Genomic DNA, 23,611 nt, shown 5'->3' with positions numbered 1-23,611 from the left:
CCTAGCGGGGGGAATGTTGCACTCAACCTCCCGGTTGAGGCTGACCCGGCAGAAACATGAGAGCCTCTCTCCTTTCTCAAATCAAATTCATTTGGGAAGGTATTTAGCAGAATCCCTTCACCTGTGTTCTCCTTCATGCCTCACAGCAGCTCTCTCATTAAAAAAAAAAAAAAAAAAAAAAAAAACAATAACCCTACTTTATTGAGATATTATTTACATACGGTAAATACCAGAAATTTTACATACTGTATGCCGTCCTATAAATTTTGGCGGACGAACACACCAGGCTAACCACTGTCGGAGTTGAAAATACAGCACGTTTCCCCGTCCCGGGCTGGCTTGGTTAAGTGACTGCCTTCAGCTCAGGTCATGATCCAGAAGTCCCAGGATGGAGTCCTGCATCAGGCTCCCTGCTCTGCTGGGAGTCTGCTTCTCCCTCTGACCCGCTCCCCTCTCATGCTCTCTCAAATAAATAAATAAAATCTCAAAAAAAAAAAAAAAAGATATAGCATGTTTCCATTACCCCCCAGAAAATTCCCTTCTGCCTCTTTGCAGTCAACGCTCTCTTTGCTGGCCTCAGACAACCACTTATCTGATTTCTATCACTACACTTTTCTTTCCCCTGGAATTTCCCATAAATAGGACCATATAGGATGTGATCTTTTGTGCCCAGCTTCTTTTCACTTAGCACAATGCTTCCAAGAGTCATCCACGTTATTGCGTGATTGTATCAGTAGCTCCCTCCTTTCAGCGCTGAGTAGTATTTGATTGTATGCATATGCCGCAGACTGTTTGTCCATTTGGATTTGAGGTGGGTGGATTGGGGAGGCCCAGCTGGACTGGTGGGGAGGTATCCTCTGAGGACCCCAAAGACATTTGGGTTGCTGTTGGACACCTGGGCTGCTTTGGTTTTGAGATTTAGTGAATAAAACTGCCTTAAAAATTCCTGGGGTGCCTGGGTGGCTCAGTGGTTTAAAGTCTCTGCCTTCTGCTCAGGTCATGATCCCTGGGTCTTGGGATCCAGCCCCACATCCGGCTCTCTGCTCAGCAGGGAGCCTGCTTACTCCTCTTTCTCTCTGCCTACTTGTGATCTCTACCTGTCAAATAAATAAATAAAATCTTTAAAAAAAATTCCTATAAGTGGGGCACCTGGGTGGCTCAGTTGGTTAAGCCACTGCCTTAGGCTCAGGTCATGATCCTAGAATCCTGGGATTGAGTCCCACATTGGGCTTCCTGCTCTGCAGGGAGCCTGATTCTCCCTCTCCCTTTACCTCTCCCCCTGCTTGTGCGCGCTCTCTCTCTCTCTCTCTCAAATAAAATCTTTATTAAAAAAACTCCTATAAGTCTTTGTGTGGGGGTCCTTCGGTGGCACAGTTAGGCGAGCCTTTCAGGGTCATGATGTCAGGGTTCAATATCAAGCCTCATGTTGGGCTCTACACTCAGCGGGGAGTCTGCTTCTCTTCCTCTGCCCTTCCCCCTGGTCGCATGTTCTCACTCTCTCAAATAAATAAATCTTTTTAGAAAAAGTCCTTGTGTGTGTTAGGGTCTGTGATCAAAGGAGCAAGACTGATACAAAGCAAAGGTCAAGCAAAGCTTTATTTCACGCCTAGCATCAAGAATCAAACTGACCAGTCGGGGCCACCTCTTACAGAGAGAGCGAACGCTCCCAGCCTCACAGACTAACTTTTATAGAGCAAAGATCACGTGGTTGAGCCTGGCCACATACAGGTGGCCAGTGAGATTGTAACACACAGAGAAAGCTGCACAGTCATGCTAGGTCACATACGGGTGGTCAATTGAATTACGATTCACCCCATAGTAGCTATTTGAACTAGCCTATCACCTTGGTCTGAATTGGAGCCCAAAAGGCGGGGCCCACATTCTTTGGTAGTTTGGGAGGTAGTGTGTGTGCTTTACTGATTAGATGTCTCCACCTGGCCTGACTCGTCCTTGTATTCTGGGCTCTGTTATCAGGGACTGGTCGACCATATTTTACTGGTTTCCCGGACTGCTTTTAAGTAAGTTCCCCTGGGAGCGGGTGTGGTGGGGGGCAGGGTCAGTTGAAGTTTTACTGCATAAACAAATCACTGTTTAACTGAGATGGAATCACTCTGGCTAAATAGGCCCTTACGGTGTGGATCTGTGTTGCCATTTCTCTTGGATAAAATACCTACACGTGGATGGGGTAGCTTGGTTGTATGGTGTTTTTCACTTTTGAGGAAGCTGTGTGTTATGAGCACACTGTAAGGGGTACACATGAGTTGTGTCTTTCCACGATGTCAGCAAGGTCAACATAATTATAATGCAGGTTCAGGATTCCAAACTCAGTGACATTTCACTGGGTGATTAACTTGGCTTCTTGCGCACAGAGCAGAACGCAGGACAAGCCACAAACAAAATAACAGAATAGCGTAGGAAGTAAACCAAACACGAAGTCCACCAGGCTAGGGCCGGTCAGCTCTGGGCACTTATGCTTCTGATGTTTACGTGGGGAGGGATCTCGGTTCCCACTGGAGAATAATCAGGTGGAGGCTTGGGCAGGAGCTGCCTTTTTTAAGTGGTCAGACATAGAGGGTTAAGTGTGAAGAGTCTGACAGTTTGCTGACAAAATCCTCCCCCTTTTAATAAAAGGGAATTAATGTGCTGGGCTCCTGCAGATGTCCTCTGCCTCTGCTCTTGTCAGTTCTGGGCTGTCAGCTAATGCTGGTCTCAGCCATATCTCCTAGCTGCGATACCCTTAACTGCTTCCGTGGCTGCTTGACATGAGTGACCCCATCTTACTCTCCACACTGCCACACTGTTTGTCAAAGTGGTTATACTATTTCATTTTAATTCATTAGTTAAATTAACTAATTAATTTTTATTTTTTTTAAGATTTTTATTTACTTATTTGACAGAGATCACAAGTAGGCAGAGAAGCAGGCAAAGGGGGAGGGGGAAGCAGCCCCCCCTCCCCCGCTGAGCAGAGAGCCCTAGATGGGGCTCGATCCCAGGACGCTGAGATTGTGACCTGAGCCAAAGGCAGAGGCTTAACCCACTGAGCTGCCCAGGCACCCCTTAACTAATTAATTTTTGGAGAGAGAGTGTGTGTGAGGCTGCTGGGTAGGGGGGTGGGGTGGGGGAAGGGATTAGAAGAGGAGAGGGAGAGAGAGAATCCCAAGCAGCCTCCATTCCTAGCAGGGACCTCAACCCAAGGCCAGGTCCATCTCACGACCCTGAGATCATGACTTGAGCCGAAATCAAGCTTCCCCGCTTAACTAACTGAGCCACCCAGGAGCCCCAGCCCTACTATTTTAATATTACCCCCAGCCATGCATGAAAGTCCATTGTAGTTTATTTCTGCATTTTCTTTTTTCTTTTCTTTTCTTTTTTTTTTTAAAGATTTTATTTATTTGACAGACAGAGATCACGAGTAGGCAGAGAGACAGGCAGAGAGAGGGGGAAGCAGGCTCCCCGCTGAGCAGAGAGCCCAATGTGGGGCTCAATCCCAGGACCTTGGGATCATTACCTGAGCTGAAGGCAGAGGTTTTAACCCACTGAGCAACCCAGGTGCTCCTTAATGTACATTTATTATTATTATTATTATTTTTAAGATTTATTTGTCAGAGAGAGAGAGAGAGCACAAGCAGAGGCAGAGGGAGAAGCAGGCTCCCTGCGGAGCAAGCAACCTGATGTGGGACTTGATCCCAGGATGCTGAGATCATGACCCGAGCCAACGGCAGCCGCTTAACCAACTGAGCCATCCAGGTGCCCCTTAATGTACATTCTTAATCAAAGTAATATACAAATACAGTTTACAAAGTTCAGACAGACACCAAAATGCTGCTTCCCCTCGGAACAATTTGTTACTTAAACTGTTACCCCTGGGGATGCCTGGGTGGCTCAGTTGATTGGACGACTGCCTTCGGCTCAGGTCATGATCCCGGAGTCCCAGGATCGAGTCCTGCATCAGGCTCCCAGCTCCATGGGGAGTCTGCTTCTCCCTCTGACCTTCTCCTCGCTCATGCTCTTTCTCACTGTCTCTCTCTCTAATAAATAAGTAAAATCTTAAAAAAAAAAAAAAAACTGTTACCCCTGGAGCATTTTACTAGTTGCCAAGCACATTTAGATATGGCCTTAAGAAATACATATACTGACAACAGGTCTTTGGGGAGAAGGACGATGTACAACTGTGAACCTGGGCAGCTGGGGATGTCCGGCTCGCCCAGGGCGGGAGGCCACCCCTTCACCAAAGCCGGGCAGCCGGGAACGCCTGGTCAGCTCAGGGTGGAAAGAAAACCGCCTGCTTCCCTTTTTCGTTGTCGCTCCTTTCTCTTCCCAGAAGTGCCCGTTGTTGTTAGATGAGTCCTTTGAATGTGCTTGGTTAACTATAAACACGACCCTCCTCCTTGCTTGTCTGCAAGACATGACTAACGTTTGACCTTCATTGGTCCTTCTGTTGGCTATTGTTTCTATCTAATAAAAGTGAGTTGGAGTTGCTCGTGGCAGCAGTCCTTTTCGTCTGTTGTCCCCTGCTCCCAATCTCTTGCAGCTGACTTGTTTGTGTCTAATCTTTTCTGGTCTCTGACTGGAAGCGGCAAGAGCTGCCCGGCTTCACGGTCATACATCGTCCTTCTCCCCAAAGACCTGTTGCCAGTATGTGTATTTCTTAAGGCCATATCTAAATGTGATTGGTAACTATTAAAATCCTCCAGGGGTTACAGTTTAAGTAACAAATTGTTCCACGGGGCAGTAGCACCAAAAGCTTACATGAGAAACAGCAGCCTGGTATGAGAGCCTTTCCTAAGCCTGAAGATGAAATGGAGTAAGCCTAAAGCCCTTTCTTCCCTAGGTCAGCTTCCCATTTTCTTGTCCTCCAGTCCCCTGCCTCTTCCTCTGTCCCCCCTCTTTCATTTCCCTACTCCTCCTCGTGGCCATCTTGAATCAGGACTAGATTCTGTGGGAAACTGGAAGGCAGGGGCAGAATGCCTGTGCTGAAACCATCTTTGTGCCTTCTGTTCTTGGTCCACATGGAGTGGGACCAAAGTTCACAGGCTGTGAGGGCTCAGGTCTTCCTGTGGTTTTCCTAACTTACAAGGGGCAGGGCCAGTGCTTCCCTGGTCTTCCAGGGGCTGGAGTCAGGGAATGAGCTGATTCCACCACCAGTGAGGTGTGTGACCCCGAGCAGGCTAATGATCCCTCTCTTTGGCAGTCCCAGCAGCCCTCTGGCTCTTGCCCCCAGCTCGCAAGCCTTCAGTGATGGTGGACATCCTGCCTACTCCGCATTCTCCTGCCTCACAGGATGGCAGGAAGCAGCCAGGCATCAGGAGAAAGAATGTTTGGGCCTTACTATTTAGATATACCATTTGAGTCAGAGGACATTTTTACTCTCAAGGAAGATTTGAATCAACACATGTAATCCACATTACACAAATATCGCTTAATGTTTGGACAGAGAATTTCCCAGAGCAAACTTCACAAAGCTGACAATTACTTGATCAATGTTTTATTAGCATACAGATTTTTATTTTGTTTGTTTTAATGAACAACTTTTTAAAAAGTGTCTTTTTTTTTTTTTAAGGATTCTATTTATTTATTTGAGAGAAAGAGAGAACAGAGAGAGAGTGAGAGAGAGAGCGCATGAGCTGTGGGTTGGGGCAGGAGGGGTGGGAGAAGCAGATTCCCCAGCCAGGACCCTGGGATCATGACCCAAGCTGAAATCAAAAGTGGGATGCTCAACCAACTGAGCTACCCGGATGTCCCTTCAGGAACTATTTTTTTTTTTAATTTTTAAATTATTTTATTTATTTATTTGATAGAGATCACAAGTAGGCAGAGAGGCAGGCAGAGAGAGAGGAGGAAGCAGGCTCCCCACGGAGCAGAGAGCCTGATGCGGGGCTCGATCCTGGGACTCTGGGATCACGACCCCCAGCCAAAGGCAGAGGCTTTAACCCACTGAGCCACCCAGGTGCCTCAGGAACTATTTTTAATACAGTTTTTAAAAACTACTCATTTAACGTCCTGTCCTGGTTCCACGAATCTCCTCCGTTCCTGTGTAATACAAAGTGCTCAGACATTCAGGAGTGTGTACCTGGACCTCAGCTGGGACCTCCGGGGACTCGGATCTCCAGCATGGGAGCCTCATGTTCTAAGATGGGAAGGGCAACCGCTGGATGTGAGCAGCCGCGCTCTGAGTCAGGTCTCTGAGCTCAAACCTGGGTGAGCCTCCCTCACTGTGGGATCTTGCAATCCCCGGGGCCTCATTTGACTCAACCTCTAAAATGGGGATAAATCCCTATCATCTACCTCAGAAGAACTATTTGTGGCACACCAAAATAAGTAATTATTGGGGCACCTGGGTGGCTCAGTGGGTTAAGGCCTCTGCCTTCAGCTCAGGTCATGGTCCCAGGGTCCTGGGATCGAGCCCCGCATTGGGCTCTCTGCTCGGCGGGGAGCCTGCTTCCTCTTCTCTTTCTCTCTCTCTCTCTGCCTACTTGTGATCTCTGTCAAATAAATAAATAAAATCTTAAAAAAAAAAGAAAAGAAAAAGAAAATAAGTAATTATTGCCATAAACCGTAGTAGCGTTAAATAATCACTTGTGTAGCGGTCCTAATCCAGCGTGTCGCCGGGAAAATTACCCCTGTAAACCACCACCCTCAGAGGAACAAGAGTTCTGTTTCTTCGCTCTGACCACTGGGTGGCAGCACAGATTTGATTCTGTGACTGTTTCCTTCTCAAAGGCAGCTTTTGTGTTTGAACCACAGCCATGTTTTGGTGGGTCAAAACCAACTGATTATTGGCGGTTTCATATAGTTCTACCTGAAGCTTGAGGTGTGACTTGCCCCGGGTGTTGTTGTTTTTTTTTTTTTTTTTTTTTTTTTTTAAGATTTATTTGAGAGTGAGAATGCGAATGAGAGATCATGAGCAGCGGGGAGGGGTAGAGGAAGAAGCAGACTCCTGGCGGAGCACGGGGCTGGACTCAGGACTCCATCCCAGGAGCCTGGGATCATGACCTGAGCCCAAGACATACTGAGCCACCCGGGGGCCCCTCGTTTTGGTTTCATCTCAGCTAAACCCTGACCCTTTTCAGGGACTCGTCTACTGAAGCTTTTAGGAAGACTGGGCTTTGTCCCTGTTGAGCCTGTGGAGAATCCCCACTCACTGTCAGCCAGGAATTGCTGCTAGACACTTGGGGTCAAAGGGTCCATCCAAACTGGAAAGAGAGAGCTAGAAAGATCATCAGAGATAAGGACAGAACCAGACACACAAGAGCAGCAGTAGGCTAATGATCACAGGATCTGATTTGCAGAGGCAGAGGTCCCCCATTCAACACACAATGCCTGGTGACCCTGACCTCTGTTCCCTGCTTCCTGTTACCTCTCTCATGAGGGATGCTGGCCTTGTACCCCCAGGATTGTGAAAGAAGTTGAGAAACCGAAAGATCTCAGATCATTAACAATTGACTGGTGACCCTAAGAATTGGGAGTGGCTTACCTGAAGGCTGGGTGAGGCTCCTGGGCCCCATACTCCTGACCCAGGGGCCAGGTCGTCAGGCAGAAGAGCCCATCTTGTCTGACTAAAGTTCAGCAAGGCTGCTTTTATTTATATGTGGGGCAGAGGTCCTTTGGGCCATCAGTCTGTGGCTTTCCAGCCAAAAGGACCCCAGGATTTCCCTCTCTGTCTCTCTGTGCTGTCTTTCTCTCTATGAATAAATAAAATCATTTTTAAAATCTTTTAAAAAAATTAATATTCAGAAACTATAGATTTCACATTTACAAGCAACAACTGTAACCGTCCCTCAGAATAATATACTGCTCAAAATATAACTTTAGCTAATGAGGAGTTGTAGCGGTCATGCAAGCATCCTTAGAGATGACCTTGAGAAAGACATGTACTAGCAGCAGCCCTCTGGTATAAGGGATGATACAGGTCCTTGAAGTCCAGTGGCTGTGGCTGCCGGCCTTGCTCAGGGGGGAACTTCGTCTGCTTCCCCTTTTCCTTGTCTCTCCTGCCTCAGAGAAAGCCTGCTGTTAAGGTGATCCCTTTAAGTGCACTTGCTCAACTACAAATCCGTGCTGCCGGACCCCACACACCTTAGTCCTCATTTTGTCTACCTCGATTACCTCTAAGACTTGTGACCAACATGTGACTCACATTCCTTCTTGTTTACCTACTAGACATATGGCTATTGTATAACCTTCTTTTCTTCTCCTTTGTTGCTATCTTGTATCTGATAAATAAGGGACTGAGGAGTTGGGGGAGGGGGCAACAGTCCTTCCAGCTGTGGTCCCCTGCTTCCTCTCTCTTCCACCAGCTGACTTGTTGGGGCCTCATTCTCTCTTCCTGTGCGCCGTTAGGAAAGAAGCAAACAACTAAAAAAAAACTAATGAAAGAAAATAATGTACATATACTAAAAAAACAATAACAAAACAATAAGAACCACAAGATGAAACAGCTGGGAATAAGCCTAATGAGATTTATGCAGTATATTTATGAAAAAATTTTAAAACTCCACTAAGGGATACAGAAGATGATCTGAATGAACAGAAAAACAAAGCCCATTTTTAGAAAGTCCATTTACTCTAGGTTGTATAAATTTAGCGAGTCCCCTAAAAATAGCGGCAGGATCTTTTTTTTGGTAACCAAACAACTAAGAATATCCAGGACAAATGTAAAGGGACCAGACTTATTAGAGATTTAAGTGTCTTATCTTACAGAGTTAAAATAATTAAACTAGTGTGATTGTAGGCCAGCAGGAGACAGATGAGTGGAACAGAAGAGAAGGCACAGGAATAGATTCAAATACAAAGGAATTCAGGATATGCTAAAATTTCAAATTGGTGGAGGGAAACTATTCAGTATAAAATTGCTGGGCAAACAGGGAGGTCATCTGAAAAACAAGTTTATTGGCCACACCTTCAACTTCACAGCAAAATAATTCCGAGACACACCAAATATGTAAATGTTAAAACATGAGACCACAAAATACTGAAGCAGCAATGGGAGAATGAAAAAATCATTTGGGGCTGGGGAAGCATTTCTAAGTATGGCATGGCACCTATAAGCCTTGAAAGAAAAGGAGAAAACAAGGAAAGAAATTCACTATGCAAAAGACACCGCAGTCACAGGCAAATCAAAAAATTGGGCAGGAGGGGTGCTCGGGTGGCTCAATGGGTTAAGCCTCTGCCATCGGCTCAGGTCATGATCTCGGGGTCCTGGGATCAAGCCCCGCATTGGGCTCTCTGCTCAGCGGGGAGCCTGCCCCCCCCCACTTGTGATCTCTGTCAAATAAATAAATAAAATCTTAAAAAAAAACTGGGAAGGAATCACAGACATATCGACAGATTTATATTAAGAGAAATGTAAATTAGGATAGTGAAGTACCATTTTTACCTGTTTAGGAAAAATCATCAAGTCTGGCTGTAGGTTGCCAGAGAGAGAAGGAAATGAATTTTTTTTAAGATTTTATTTATTTATTTATAAAAGATTTTATTTTATTTATTATTTGACAGAGAGAGATCACAAGTAGACAGAGAGAGAGAGAGGGAAGCAGGCTCCCTGCTGAGCAGAGAGCACGATGTGGGACTCGATCCCAGGACCCCGAGATCATGACCTGAGCCGAAGGCAGCGGCTTAACCCACTGAGCCACCCAGGTGCCCTAAGATTTTATTTATTGACAGAGAGAGACAGCGAGAGAGCGAACACAATGCAGGAGAAGTGGGAGAGGGAGAAGCAGGCTCCCTGCTGAGCAGAGAGCCCTATGCGGGGCTCCATCCTAGGACCCTGGGACCATGACCCGAGCTGAAGACAGACGCCTAATGACTGAGCCACCCCAGGTGCGCCAGAAATGAATATTTTCATATGTTGGTGGTGCTTTTGTCAAGCAGGACAATCTGGAGGAGCGCAATTCCGTAATATCTGTAACAATGACTATTATTATTTTTAAAGACAAATTTTGGTTTATATCCATTATTTCCATACATTTACTCAGCATTCTCTCCTTTATCTTCTGTCTTAGACTCTTCTTCTGAGATCATTTACCCCTGCAGTGCAGTTCTCTTGGTGGTAAATTCTTAATTTTTTTTTTTTTAAGATTTTATTTATTTATTTGTCAGAGAGAGAGAGAGGAGCGAGAGTGAGCACAAGCAGACAGAGTGGTAGGCAGAGGGAGAAGCAGGCTTCCGGCTGAGCAAGGAGCCCGATGCGGGACTCGATCCCAGGACGCTGGGATCATGACCTGAGCCGAAGGCAGCCGCTTAACCAGCTGAGCCACCCAGGCGTCCCGGTGAATTCTTAATTTTTAACCACCCTCAAACCTGGAAGATAGTCTCCCAGAGTTCATAATTCTAATTCTATGTTGACAGTTACTTTGTATCTGTATTTGCAAGATTGTAGTCAATATCTTTTGACTTCTGCTGTTGAGAAGTTGCTGTCTTCTTAATTGTTCTTTCCAGGTGACCTGTTCTTTCTGGCTTTTACCATCTTACCTTGTTTTTGGTTTTACTGAGCTGGATTTATTTTTATTTACTCTGCTAAGTATATCCTGTTTCCCTTCCTAAACCTCTGATATGATGTTTTCTACCAGTTCTAAAAATCTCACGGCCATTCTCTCTTTAAACACTTTAGTTACTTCATTCTCTCTATTCTCCATGGTTGAGGTTCTGGTTACATACACAGAATTTAGTAGAGCATTGTACTCTCACCTTCACGTCTCTTGCTCAGTGCTTCCTTTATGTTTCCCCCTCTACTTGTCTCCTTGTTACTTTTTGCTAGTTGACTTACTCCCAGGTCCGCCATACTTTCTTTGTGCCTAATTGGCATTTTATTATGAGAATTAGACTTTCATTTCAAAAAGGTTTAAAAAATCTGTTCATGTCTGATCATTTGAGTATGTTATGATCTCATCTCTGTGATTGCTTTCAACTTTTCATATACAGCTGTATTTTAAAACTTTTATTTAGAAATAACTTCACATTCACAGAAGAATTACAAAGACCGTGCAGTGCCCTTCACGCTAACATCCTATATGACTGTGGCATAGTTACCAAAGTAAGAAACGAACATCAGTGTAACACTATTAACCAAACTGCAGACTTTATTCGGATTTTGCTCGCTTTTTATTCTGGGATCCCATCAGGATACTGTGAGGTACTTAGTCATGAAGACTCTTTGGATTCCTACACCTGTGATGTATCTTGGTTTTTCCTTGCTCTTCATGACCTTGACTTTTGAAGAATACTGGTCAAGTATTTCTTTTTTCCTTAAAGATTTATTATTTATGGGGGGGAAGCAGAGGGAGAGACTCTTCTAGCAGACTTGCGGCTGAGTGTGGAGTCCAATGCTGGGTTGGATCTCACGACCATGAGATCATGACCTGAGCTGAAACCAAGAGTGGATGCTTAACCGACGGAGCCTCCCAGGCTGCTCAGATATTTCATAGAATATCTCTAAGTTTGGGTTGGTCTGATATCTTCTCAGGAGGATTAGACCTCAGTTTTGGCTTTGGGTGAAGAATATCACAGAGGTGCCCTCCTCATCACATTATATCAGTATCAACCATCACGATATCACTGATTGTAACATGATTTATTACTAGTAACATTAATCTTGTTCATTTGGTTAAGATGGTATCTGCCTGACTTCTCCATGTAATATTATTTCTCCCTCTCCAAATTATATTCGTGAGAAAGCCAGTCACTGGGTCCAGTCCAACCACAAGGAGAGAGGAATTAAACTCCTTAGCCCAGAAGGATGAGTATCAGAGAATTCCTGGATGTTTGTTAAAACCAATGCAGTAATTAATTTGGAGGAAATACTTCATGTCTATGCAAATATCCTGCTTCTCCTTAGAGTTTGGCTCACTGATGTGAACATTTATTTGTGATCGTACCTGCAGGAATTATCACTAGTGTGCTAATGGTGATGTTCTATTGCACTCATTCCTTCTACACCTATTATTTGAAATTCTTCTGCAAGGAAGATTTGTCCCTTTCCTCCCATTTATTTATTCAATCATTCACAGATGTGTATTTTACATGGTTATATTAAAAAAAAAAGACTTTAAAATCAGCGGGAAAAACATTGGACTATTTCATTGAAGGCAGGAGAGGCAAAACCAACAATAAAATGTATTGTAAATAGAATATACAAGATAGAAATAAATCCTAATATAGCAGTATTAACAATAATTACACATAAAATGGGGAGGGGCAGAGGGAGAGGGAGAGAGAGAGAGAGAGAATCTCAAGCAGACTCCCCACTGAGTGTGGAGCCAGACTGAGGACTCAATCCCATGACCCTGAGATCATGACCTGAGCTGAAATCAAGAGTTGGAGACTAAGCCACCCAGCTGCTCCACAGCTGGATATTAATGAAGCCACCTCCTCAGAAAGAGATGTACTAAAGCAAAGATATAGATGATTTGATTGACTCAGTTAATAGTCTTAAGAGTAAAGATGTGTTGACAGATGGAGGCCCGGGTTTCCATCTCCCAGAGGTGAAAAGCAGGATGGAATCCTCCGAATTAGAAACACACAATGGATATGGATTGTTTTTTGTTTGTTTGTTTGTTTGTTTATTTTTTTAAAAATTTTTTAAAGGTTTTATTTATTCATTTGATAGACAGAGATGACAAGTAGGCAGAGAGGCAGGCAGAGAGACAGGAGGAAGCAGGCGCTCCACGGAGCAGAGAGCCCGATACGGGGCTCGATCCCAGGACCCTGGGATCATGACCTGAGCCGAAGGCAGAGGCTTAACCCACTGAGCCACCCAGGCGCCCCTGTTTGTTTGTTTTTTTTTAAAAGATTTTAAAGATTTTAATTATTTATCTGACAGAGATCACAAGTAGGCAGAGAGGCAGGCAGAGAGAGAGAGGCAGAAGCAGGCTCCCCACTGAGCAGAGAGCCCGATATGGGGCTTGATCTCAGGACTCCCAGACCACGACCTGAGCCAAAGGCAGAGGCTTAACCCACTGAGCCACGCAGGCACCCAGATATGGATCGGTTTTTATTTTTTAATTTTTTTAAAGATTTTATTTATTTATTTGACAGAGAGAGATCACAGGTAGGTAGAGAGGCTGGCAGAGAGAGAGAGAGAGAGAGAGAGAGAGAGAGAGAAGCAGGCTCCCCGCTGAGCAGAGAGCCCGATGTGGGACTCGATCCCAGGACCCTGAGATCATGACCTGAGCCGAAGGCAGCGGCTTAACCCACTGAGCCACCCAGGCGCCCTGGATCGGTTTTTAAAACACAGTGTCAAATGCAAGATCAAGTGAGTAGGAGGATGAGAGTTATTAGTCTGTGGCAAAGTTTGTTAGTTAAAGCCACATGTACATGAAAACATGCCTGCTTTACAAAGATGCAAGGATTCCCCTCAAACATATCAGAATGGATGCCCATGGTGAGTGGGGGAGGGGTCCCCCAGGAACTGGGCTGAGGAATAAAGGGAGATGATAAATAAGTAAAACAAGGGAAGGGCCTTGTAGGCTTGTGGCATTCAACTCTGAGCTGAGGCCCACGATAAGCTCAGCCTTGTCCTTTTCAGACACCTGATTGCAAATCTTGCGGATCAGCAGGAAGGTTTGTGGGTCTGTAAATAATTCTAATGGTCATGTGCCCTTCAGACTTGAAATTCTCCCTGCAAAATCACAAATACCTGAGGCCTGAAGGCAGCTCTGGAGGTGGGCACTGCCCATTCCTAGGACCAGACATTGGGTCAGCTGCCCTCCCAGCCCAGGCAAAGTCCCCTCAAACTCGATCTGTCTTGGGGGAGGGGACACCCCTGCTGAGCGGGAGCCATCCAGACACTAGCTCCATCTCAACTTGAGCTTCTGGATTTCTTAAGCAGTTGAAGTGTGAAATCCTCCAGGCCAGCTTCCCAGGTGGGTAAGGTTACTCCCCACAGCTCCCTCTCCCCCTCACCTCCCGCTCCCACAGAAACGTATGGGAGAGGAGCATGTCCAGCAAGAACTCTCGGAGAGAAATGGTCCCAAATGGCAACTTGCAGAGCATCAAGAAGAGAAGTTTTTAAAAATGTAAAATCAGGGCGCCTGGGTGGCTCAGTGGGTTAAGCTGCTGCCTTCGGCTCAGGTCATGATCTCAGAGTCCTGGGATCGAGTCCCACATTGGGCTCCCTGCTCAGCAGAGAGCCTGCTTCCCTCTCTCTCTCTCTGCCTGCCTCTCCATCTACTTGTGATTTCTCTCTGTCAAATAAATAAATAAAATCTTAAAAAAAAAATTATAAAATACTCTTAAAAAAAAAAATGTAAAATCACCGAAGGACTTGAGTAAACATTTTTCCAAAGGAGATACACAAGTGGCCAGTAAGCACAGGAGAAGAGGCTCAGCATCCTGTCAGGGAGAGGCAAACCCAAACCACCATGAGATCGCACTTCACGCCCACTGGGATGGCTATTCTGAAAAAAAAAAAAAAAAAAAGAAAAAAAAGAAAAGAAAAGAAAACAACAACAACAATAACAAAACCCCAAGTGCAGGAGAAGATGTGGAGAAATTAGAATGATTGTGCATGAAGGGTGGCATGTGGAATGTGGCAACCATCTTGGAACAGTAGGGTAGTTTCTCAAAAAATTAAACCTAGAATTACTGTAGGGATCCAGCCATCCCACTTCTGGGTATATACTCAAAAGAACTGAAAGCAGGGTCTCGAAGAGATATTTGTATATGCATGTTCACAGCAGCATTATTCACAATGGCGAAAAAGTGGAAACAACCCAAGGACCCACCGATGGCTGAGCGGACAGGCAGGATAGCATCTACATACAGTGCAATATTATTTGCCCTTAAAATGGAAGGGAATTCTGCAATAGACTACCACATGGATGAACCAGGACCCTGCATGCTAAGTGAAATGAGCTGGTCACTACAGGGCAAACACTGTGTGATTCCACTTACAGACCGTAATGGGAGAGTAGTCAACTTTATAGAGGCAGGAAGTCGAATGATGGTTCCCAGGGGCTGGGGGGAGAGGGAAACGGACGGTGTATTATGTGTACAGAGTTTCATTTGGGAAGATGGAAAAGTGCTGGACATGGATGGTATGACGGTTGCAGCGCAAAGTGGTTGTGATCATTGCCGCAAATTTTTATGTTACGTATATTTTACCACAATTTACAAAAAATACAGAGGTGACTAAGAGAAGACTGTGAATGCCGCCTCCACCCCACCCCTTGAGGTGTCTTTCTCATTCTCAGGGGAAATCTGAGGTTGGGGCTGGAAGCGAGGAAGCCTGGCTTTTAAAAGGTGGTTGAGGGGCACCTGGGTGGCTCAGCTGGTTAGGCATCCGACTCTTGCTTTCGGCTCAGGTCATGATCTCAAGGTCCTGGGATGGAGCCCCCAGGTAAGGCTGTGCCATCACTGGGGAGTCTGCTTGAGCATTCTCTCTCCTTCCTCCCTCCCTCTCTCTCTCAAGTAAATAAATAAATATTGAAAAAAAATCTTTTTTTTTCAATATTTTATTTATTTATTTGACAGAGAAATCACAAGCAAGCAGAAAGGCAGGCAGAGAGAGAGGAAGGGAAGCAGGCTCCCCGCTGAGCAGAGAGTCTGATGTGGGGCTCGATCCCAGAACCCTAGGATCATGACCTGCGCTGAAGGCAGAGGCTTAACCCACTGAGCCACCCAGGCACCCCTTGAAAAAAATTCTTAAAAGTTTGTTAAGCTTCTGATGGAAATGGGAATGGGAAGATGAGTGAGGGTTTCAAAAGCCCGTGGTCCTAGGCGAGGACATTGCTAGTCATCCTCTGCCAAGCAAGAGCCATTCCTCTGTCCTGTTGCCGGGGTGGCGGGGGTGGCGGGGGGGGGGGCTTCAACATTTGTGAGGCATGCTTACATTCGTGAACACACATCCATAATGTACGCGTGGGTGCTCGCACACGCACTCATTCAGAACTGGCGTCCTATTGAAACACATCAGCTAAGCAAACCAACCCCTGGGTCTTAGGAGCTGGGGGAAGTGATCAGCCGGGATGTTCCGCCCCCCTAGCCACCTTGGCTCTCCGCTGTGGGGCCAGAGACCCCTCAGCCAGGAGGGCTGATGGCCGAGCACATCCGCAGGCAAAAGGGCTCTTGGCTCTTGGTATCCCTTGCAAGAGGAGAAAAGGACTTCAAGCTTTGCTGCAGGACACCGACCTCTCCAAGATAAGCTCAGTCCTCCTCCCGTCTCTAACCTCAGCTGAGCCAGCTGTTATCAGTGGTGAGTGTGGGCTCTGAGAAGCGCTGACCCGGGCCTCCTGCTCTGGGTCAGGGGCCTGCCTGACCGGGCCCCTGAGAAGATGCCGGAGATCTGGAACAAGGGAGATAAGGACAATCACACCTGGACTTTGGCAGGCAGGCCGCCCAGGAAGCACGGGGTGTGGGGCGGGGGCGGGGGCAGATTCACTTCGACTGTGGCCTGACCCTTGCAGACCTGCCCCCTCCCCACACTATGCTCTGCGGATGGCTGGGCCTGCATTCACATCCCACTGAGTCCCTCACTTCTCAGAGCCTCCACCTGCCTGTCCCGTAGAATCAGGGCAGTATTAATAGTTCCCCTGGGCGGGAGGAGATGAGGTGAACAAGAAATGTTGGTGACCCATTGTCAGGACGTGGGTAGACACTGGCCAGCCCCAATGCCAACAGTGACCCTTTCTTTGTCAGTGCCACAGTCTGGGAGTTGCCAGGGAGGGCCGGGCCACTCAGCACTGGTGGAGCTCCCCGGGAGCGGTTAGCCTTCCAGAATGCAAAATGAACATCGTTATCGCGTTCATTCATTCAGCCAGCAAATCCCTTATTGGATCCCTGCTATATACCAGGTGAAGCTTGGCCCTGGACATGCAGTGGGTAGAGGGCATCCTCAGTCTCTGTCTTAAAGGGCTGTCTGGGGAGGCAGACCCTTTCTCTTCAACAGCCTTCTCCAAGAGACCTGATGGGTGATAGGAATGACCCACTGTTCACAGCTCAGTACCCCAACATGCTTAGAGTTGTAGGCAGGGCTCAGTGGAGATCGTGGGGCCAAAGTCCAAGCCTCCTGGTTGGTGCCAGCACCCCCTCCCCACCCCGGATCTGTGTGGACCTGGGCTGTTAACCTGGGCTTAAGCAGGGGTCAGGCTCCTCCAGCCGGGCCGCACTCCTTGGGTGGCGGAAGGCCTCTGAGGGCTTAGAGTGGGGAGTCTGTGGGGCCGCACAGCCCCAAGGCAGGCTCAGCCTGCTCTGAGGCTGTCAGTCTGCACAGCAGTGGACAGCTTGTGGAGGTCAAGGTTCACCATGCTCTCCTCTCCAAACCCCCCCACCAAAACTCCCCAAAAATACACACTCAAAAAAATGCCTGTTATCCACAAGCTCCTGGGCAAGGCAAGGGTCCGATTTGTCACCACGGCTCTATCACATAGTGGCTCTGGGATCAAAATGCCTGGGCTAGAATCCCTGCTTATCAGCTGAATGACCTTGAACGAGTCACTTATCATTTCCGAGCCCCAGTTGCTTCATCTGTAAACTGTGGCGATCATACTAATACCTCCTTCTGAGGCTCATTCGAGAGGTAGACCACAGAGCTTACAGATAGTATCTGGTACATTGCCCAGCACAGTAAACACACCCTTTAAGTGTCAGACATTCTTATGATTACTGGGATTAAACTGTGGGCTTTGGCCAACTGGATTCAAATTCATTCTATCCTTTACTCTGTGTGATCTCAGGTACATTTCTTCCCTTCTGTGTAGTGGCCACTGTGGTCTGACACCCAGAGACGCCACCAGGACTGAGGGTCTCATTCCCTCCCACTGGGGGTGTTGGGGGTTGATGGGTCCCAGCTGGGTTTCTCTCTGAGACTCGCTTTCCACTGAAGACAGCCACCTTGCTTGAGGTCACACATGCCCTGAACTTGCATCCACTGGGTGGTCGAGGTAGAGTGTATAAAAGGCCAGGCCCTTGTGCCTGCAGAGACATGGGCATCCCGGGGCCGGATCAGCTGGGGTCTTGCGTGCTACCACGTTGCATTTCTGCTCCTCTCGGCACATTCCAGATTCCCCCTGCTTGCTGAAAGCACTCTCCAGTGAACCAGCTCACACATCTCTGTCTCAGAGCAGGTTTTCTGGGGACCTCCACCTATGACAGTGGTGCCAGGGAAGATCTTAGGAACAGCCTCCAATGCAGGATTTTGGTGCCAGTCTCCTGGGGTGAGCTGGCCATGAGGACCCCGGGACACACCGATAGCGTAGTCATGAACACTCTCCTGGCAGTGAACTGGTTGAGATGCTTGTGGAAGGGAAGGTGGGTGCAGGTCGCTGTCCATGGTGTCCTATGAGCCAGAGCTGAGAACCCGACTCTGAGTTTGAGCCTGAAGCCAAGCCCCTGGCAGCAGAAAGCCCTGTCTCCTGAAGGCTTTGGTCCTGAACAAGAGGGGACTGGCCACACCAACTGGACAAGCTGACGTCCTTCGGGTTCTGGCCTCCTACATCAGCCCTGAGCTTCACATGGGTTTGGGTAGGATAGGAATACCCTGGAGCCAGGAGTGTGAATAATTGAGAATGATGGCTGGAAGGAGAGATTTTCTGCAGCCCACCTTGCCCGAGGCAGCCTGCTTGATCCTGGGCTCAGGCCCCCTGGCTTGGCTTTCTCCCTTGCCCAACCCTCCTCCAGGCCCTTCTGATGCCAGGGCACCTGCAGCCAGCCCTGTTGAGCTTGGATTTTTGTCTACGTCCTTCAACCTTGGTCTCGCAGACATCCCTGTTTTCCCCCCAGGCCTATCCACAGCCTGGGCAGGAAGCTGTGGGCCCTGGTCACACAGAGTGGCAGAAATTGGAAAGGTCAAAACTACAGTCCACACTTTAATCCCAACCACCATAAGAAGGTCTGACGTTTACGGCTTCTGTTTCCAGTCTGTGAGGCCTTGGGTTTGAGTTCCTGGCTGGGTCTGATAATCCAGGCAGGGGTCTCATACTGTCCCCTCCAGAAGACCACGTGGGCTCCCGACCAGTCTCTTAGTCACAGCTCCCAACCAGCCCAAGAAGCAGACACTCATGGAGGAAGCAGAGGCTCTGACCAGTGGAGGGTCTTCTCCAAGGTCTCACAGCTCCCAGTAGAGCCACATTCACATCCAGGAGTGCGTGGCTCCCTCCCCAGCCCCTCTGCCTCCTGGTTGGGCCACCTCACAGCAGCCTGCAGGGGCTGAGGAAACCGGAGCGTTTGGATAGGGATCTGGACAGTGAGGGACTTATCCTGTTTTTTGTTTGCTTGTTACGTATTCATTCCCAGCTGATTAGTTATCTTGAATGCTTTAAATGTAGAATAGAGAGTTTAAAGAAGAAAGTAAAAATTACCCTAAATTCCACCAACTGGAGATATTGTTAACAGTTTGGTGAACAGATTTCCAGACGGCTCTGTGTGCGTGCGCGTGTGTGTGATTTTATAATGGGATCATATACTGTTTCATAACCTGCTCTTTTTACTCAACAATATGTCATGGGAATATTTCCACATCACTAAATATAGCTCTATCCGTTATTTAATGGCTGCAGACTACCCACTGTATTTCATTGCAAATTAAAGTATGTACCATCTTTTATTGATCCAACCCAGTACGACTGGGCATTTAGGTTGTTTTCAGTGTCTTGCTATCACAAAAGCTCTAGGTCAAACACTATTACATGTCCATTGAGTGTCTTCGGGAACATTCTAGCAGGCTGAGCTTAGAGAAAAATTCCCATAGCTCGGGCCATTACTCTGTGGCCTCCTTCCAGTAGCGGATTGTTTCCCAGGGGCGTCTCCCTGATGGGCTGGTGGCCTTCCTCCCAGGGGCTCCTAGGGCAGGTCAGCAGAGATGTGCTCAGGAATGTCCCTTTATCCTTGGGCAGCTCTGGGTAAGAGGCGGGGTGTGCCCTTGCATCCTAAGCTGTGGAACTCCCAAGTCCAAAGACGCAAGAATCTACAAGAATCAGTCCTGCTGGGGTCTGCTGGGGCTTCTGGCAGCCTGCAACTCTGAGGGGTTTACCTCTGCCCTCAAAGAGGCAAATGGGCCAGGCAGGGGCTGAAGAAACTCAGGCTGAAGGCATGCGGGGTGCCTGCCAGGATGCAGGTCTGGGTTTGGTTCTCCATGGATTCCCACTTTTATTCATTCTTGTCCACAGCACTAGCCAGGTTTGCGGTAGGGGCAGATACATCCAATTGAAGAATACAAGGTTCACAGATGGTAGGGGACAGACCACAGTCAGATAACTGTAGGGTGACAAGCAATTCTCGTGTGCATGGCGAGAGGAAGGAGTACTGGAGGATTTTGGGGGATAGTCAGTCCATTATCAGACTTTTGTCTAGATCTTAGCTAGGTAAGACCTACTTTAATCTTTTTTTTTTTAAAAAAGACCTATTTTTTGAGAGAGGGGGAGATGCCTCTAGATGCCTCGAGTTGACACCTAGCTGGCTGAGCCACCAAGGGGCCCCAGAGAGAAAGAATTTTAAGAAGACTCCATGCCCAGCATGGGACCAACTTGGGGCTCGATCTCGCAACCTTAAGATCATGACCCAACTTGAAATCAAGAGTTGGATGCTTAACTGACTGAGCAACCAGGTGCCCCTAGTTCTATGTTTTGATCTCCCTTTGGCTGACCACTGATAAGACCCTAGGATGTCCATTCCTAGGATGACCCCAGGTCATCCTAGGGTCTTATTGGTGGGGACCTAGGGTGGGGACCCTAGAATGTCCCCACCATTCCCAGGTGACTTCCTGCCCCATCACTGAAGTCTCCCCACTATGCCTAGACCTTTCACCTAGGAGATGCTCTGGGTCTTGATTCTGAGTCACAGAAAAACTTAAAGAGGCCCTGAAGACTGGTCATTCATCCCCACAGATGAAGAAACAGAGGCTCAGAGAGGGCCCATGACTTTCCCTGAGTCATACAGCCTGTTCCAAAGCCAGGACAATTCCCAGGGGCCAATCTTGCCGTCTTTTCGCCTTCACCGCTGACGTCAGTTAGGCATACATTCAGCTGAAAATAAGAGAACACTGGATTGGCCACCAGGGAACTAGATCAGGCCAGTCCAGGCCTGGGTACTGCCTCTTGACCCCAGGTTTTAATCTTTCTCCTTTGCTCTGCTCACTGTGCCTTTCTCTGTTTGCTTGCTGCCTCCATGGCAAGGCAGCCTGCTCCATTTTCCGGTTTTTGCCTCTGCTTTCTGGACAGGAAAGTGGAAAGCCTGTGCTAGCCCCATTCTTTTGAAAATGACTTCTGGAAATCTGTAACCCTAGAACTCGCTCTGAGGTTTCATCAGCCAGAACTGGGTGGCGTCACCCAAAGCGAACCTTTGTAGCTGGGCGTCTTGCCGGCCTGAACCAAACCACCAGGAAGGAAGTGGGGAGAAGGATAGGGGGTGACCGTAGACGGAGTCTGCCATGAAGCCGCCTGGACTGGATTTTGCTTAGTAGTCACCGGGCCCTCCTCTTCGTCCCCCAGGGACCCACAGTCGGCCACAGTAGAGAATAGAAAGTGGGTTTTTCTCTGCACTGAGGTTTCTGGGGATATCGGCCGCTGGAAAGAAGGAAGAGGGGTGTTCTGGCCACACAGCATCCTTACCCTAACCCTGCAGTCTTCTCTTCCAGAAAGTCCTCCTCAGAGATGCCTGGCATGGGGTGCAGGGCCCCGGACCTGTGGGAGGATGGAGCCGCATGCCGGGCAGGAGTGAAGTGAGAATGCTGCCCCAGCCCCTCAGCTACCTCGCTGGGAGCCCTGTGCTAGGTGTGTCGGCGTCCTCCTGCCCATCCCACCTCTCCCCGTGGACTGCACAGGTGCCCCAGTCACACGAGCCACTCCTCCTTCCAGCCTGGACTCAGTGGCCTCCATGAGTACTTCCCCACCACTCACCCTTCCCACCCAAAACCTCGACCCCACTGGGCGGGCACTCCTGTTCTCGTGCCCTGGGAGCTCCCGTGGTCTTTAACAGGCTCTTCCAAGCCAGGTGGCCTATCAGCAGCATCGGCATTGCCTGGGGATTTGCCAGAAACACAAGTTCTCAGCCCTTGGAATCAGGGACTCGGGGTAGCGGCAGCACGCTGGTTTCACAAGCTCTCCAGGTGATTCCGAAGCCCTCAAGTCGGAGAACCATGGGCACATTGTGACTCAGCCTGTGAAACCATTTCTGGGCTGTTAGCAGCAACCACAGGCACCTGGGAAAGAAGGGCTCTCCCGGCCCCTCCGTGCTTTGGCATAGACCAGGGGAGAATCCCACAAAGACGGGGACGTTGAGCCTGAGAAGAGCCGAGGGAGCTCAGGACCATGGAGGGGCCACTTCCCAGCATATGGATTTGGGAGCTGAGGTTGAGGCAGGAGAAAGCGTTTGTGAATAGCAAGAGCGGAGCCAGCAGGCAAGCTTCCTGAATCCTAGGTGAGCGATCCATTCTTTTTCCCCAACTGAAGTATCTTAAAAAAAAAAAAAAAAAAAGCGCAAAGGCATTTATACCTAATGTGTGCACCTGTTACAAGAACACGGCCCTGAGGAATACATCGTTATCATAAACATGTGAAGAAAGCTCTGGAGGGGAGTCTGAAGATAGGGGTGATGTCTCATCTGTGCTGTGCAGGCCAGGCCCTGCCTGTCTGTGTTGAGGGGGTTGGTGAGGAAGGTCATTCGCCTTGTCACCATCGCTGTTTCCATCACATCAACCCAGTGGCCTCTCCAAATGAGACCGAAGACAGGGCAGTGGCCCTTAACCCAACTTCTTGGTGTCTTCCAGAACCCAGGGCTGTCTGCGCTAACAGCTATATGCATGGAAGGCCAGCCTCCCCCAACCGTTGGTGGGGACCAGGACGAGTACCAAGGGAGGCTCACCTCTCATTGTGGCTACAAATTTATAAGTTGCAAATCGAGCTAAAGAACTTAAAAAGTCCTTTGACTTTGGCCAAGGAACCTTTATAAAGACGTGGCAGACTGAGAGAGGAGACGCAGAGGGAAGAGCACCCCCTCCCCCTCCCATAGCTTCCCTGTTTCTCCTCCCACCCAGCTCCAGCCCATGCTTTGAGGGCCTCATGCACAGGCCAGTGGACCCTGCAGCCTGTTCGTCAAGCTCCTTCGACGCCTCCTGCGGATGGAACCTTCTGACCACCCTTTGGAGGCAGGGCCTGAAAAAGTCCTGAACCTGGAGGCTGGCTCAGGGCTCTTTGGAACGAGAATTCCAGAAGCATGGTCTAAATGATGGGTCATGGGCTCTGGGCGTGAACACAGCCCCTTCCCCTGTGATTCCTCCTGCTGTGGGTGGGGTGTGGTCAGAGGAGGGCTTTAGCAGAGGCCTCGGAAGGCTTGTTTCTCAAAGTGTGGTTCCCCTGACCCGCTTTGTAGGCCCCACCTGAGTGCCAGGTAGAGCGGCCGCCTCACTCCACACCTGTGAATAACGATCTGTTTCTAACCAAATCCCTAGAAGCACAGGCACATCCCCATTTAAAAAGCAGTGCTCTAAAGCACAAAACCCAGGGGGCAGAGTTCCTCTAGGCCATGTCTTGGGGGTCCTAACAGTACGAACTAATAAGCAGGTGCTTGACAAATGCCAGCTATGACCCAAAGCAGGCCTGTAGTTGCCACGTGAGACTGCCAACTGGTTCACCGAGATTTCATTTCCTCTTTCTGGGGGGCCTCTGTGGCCTGATTCTGAGGATGG

This window comes from Mustela nivalis, assembly GCF_964662115.1.
Source record: "Mustela nivalis genome assembly, chromosome: 1".
Taxonomy (NCBI): domain Eukaryota; kingdom Metazoa; phylum Chordata; class Mammalia; order Carnivora; family Mustelidae; genus Mustela; species Mustela nivalis.
The sequence above is the reverse complement of the archived record's forward strand: the minus strand, read 5'-3'. Positions refer to the sequence as shown.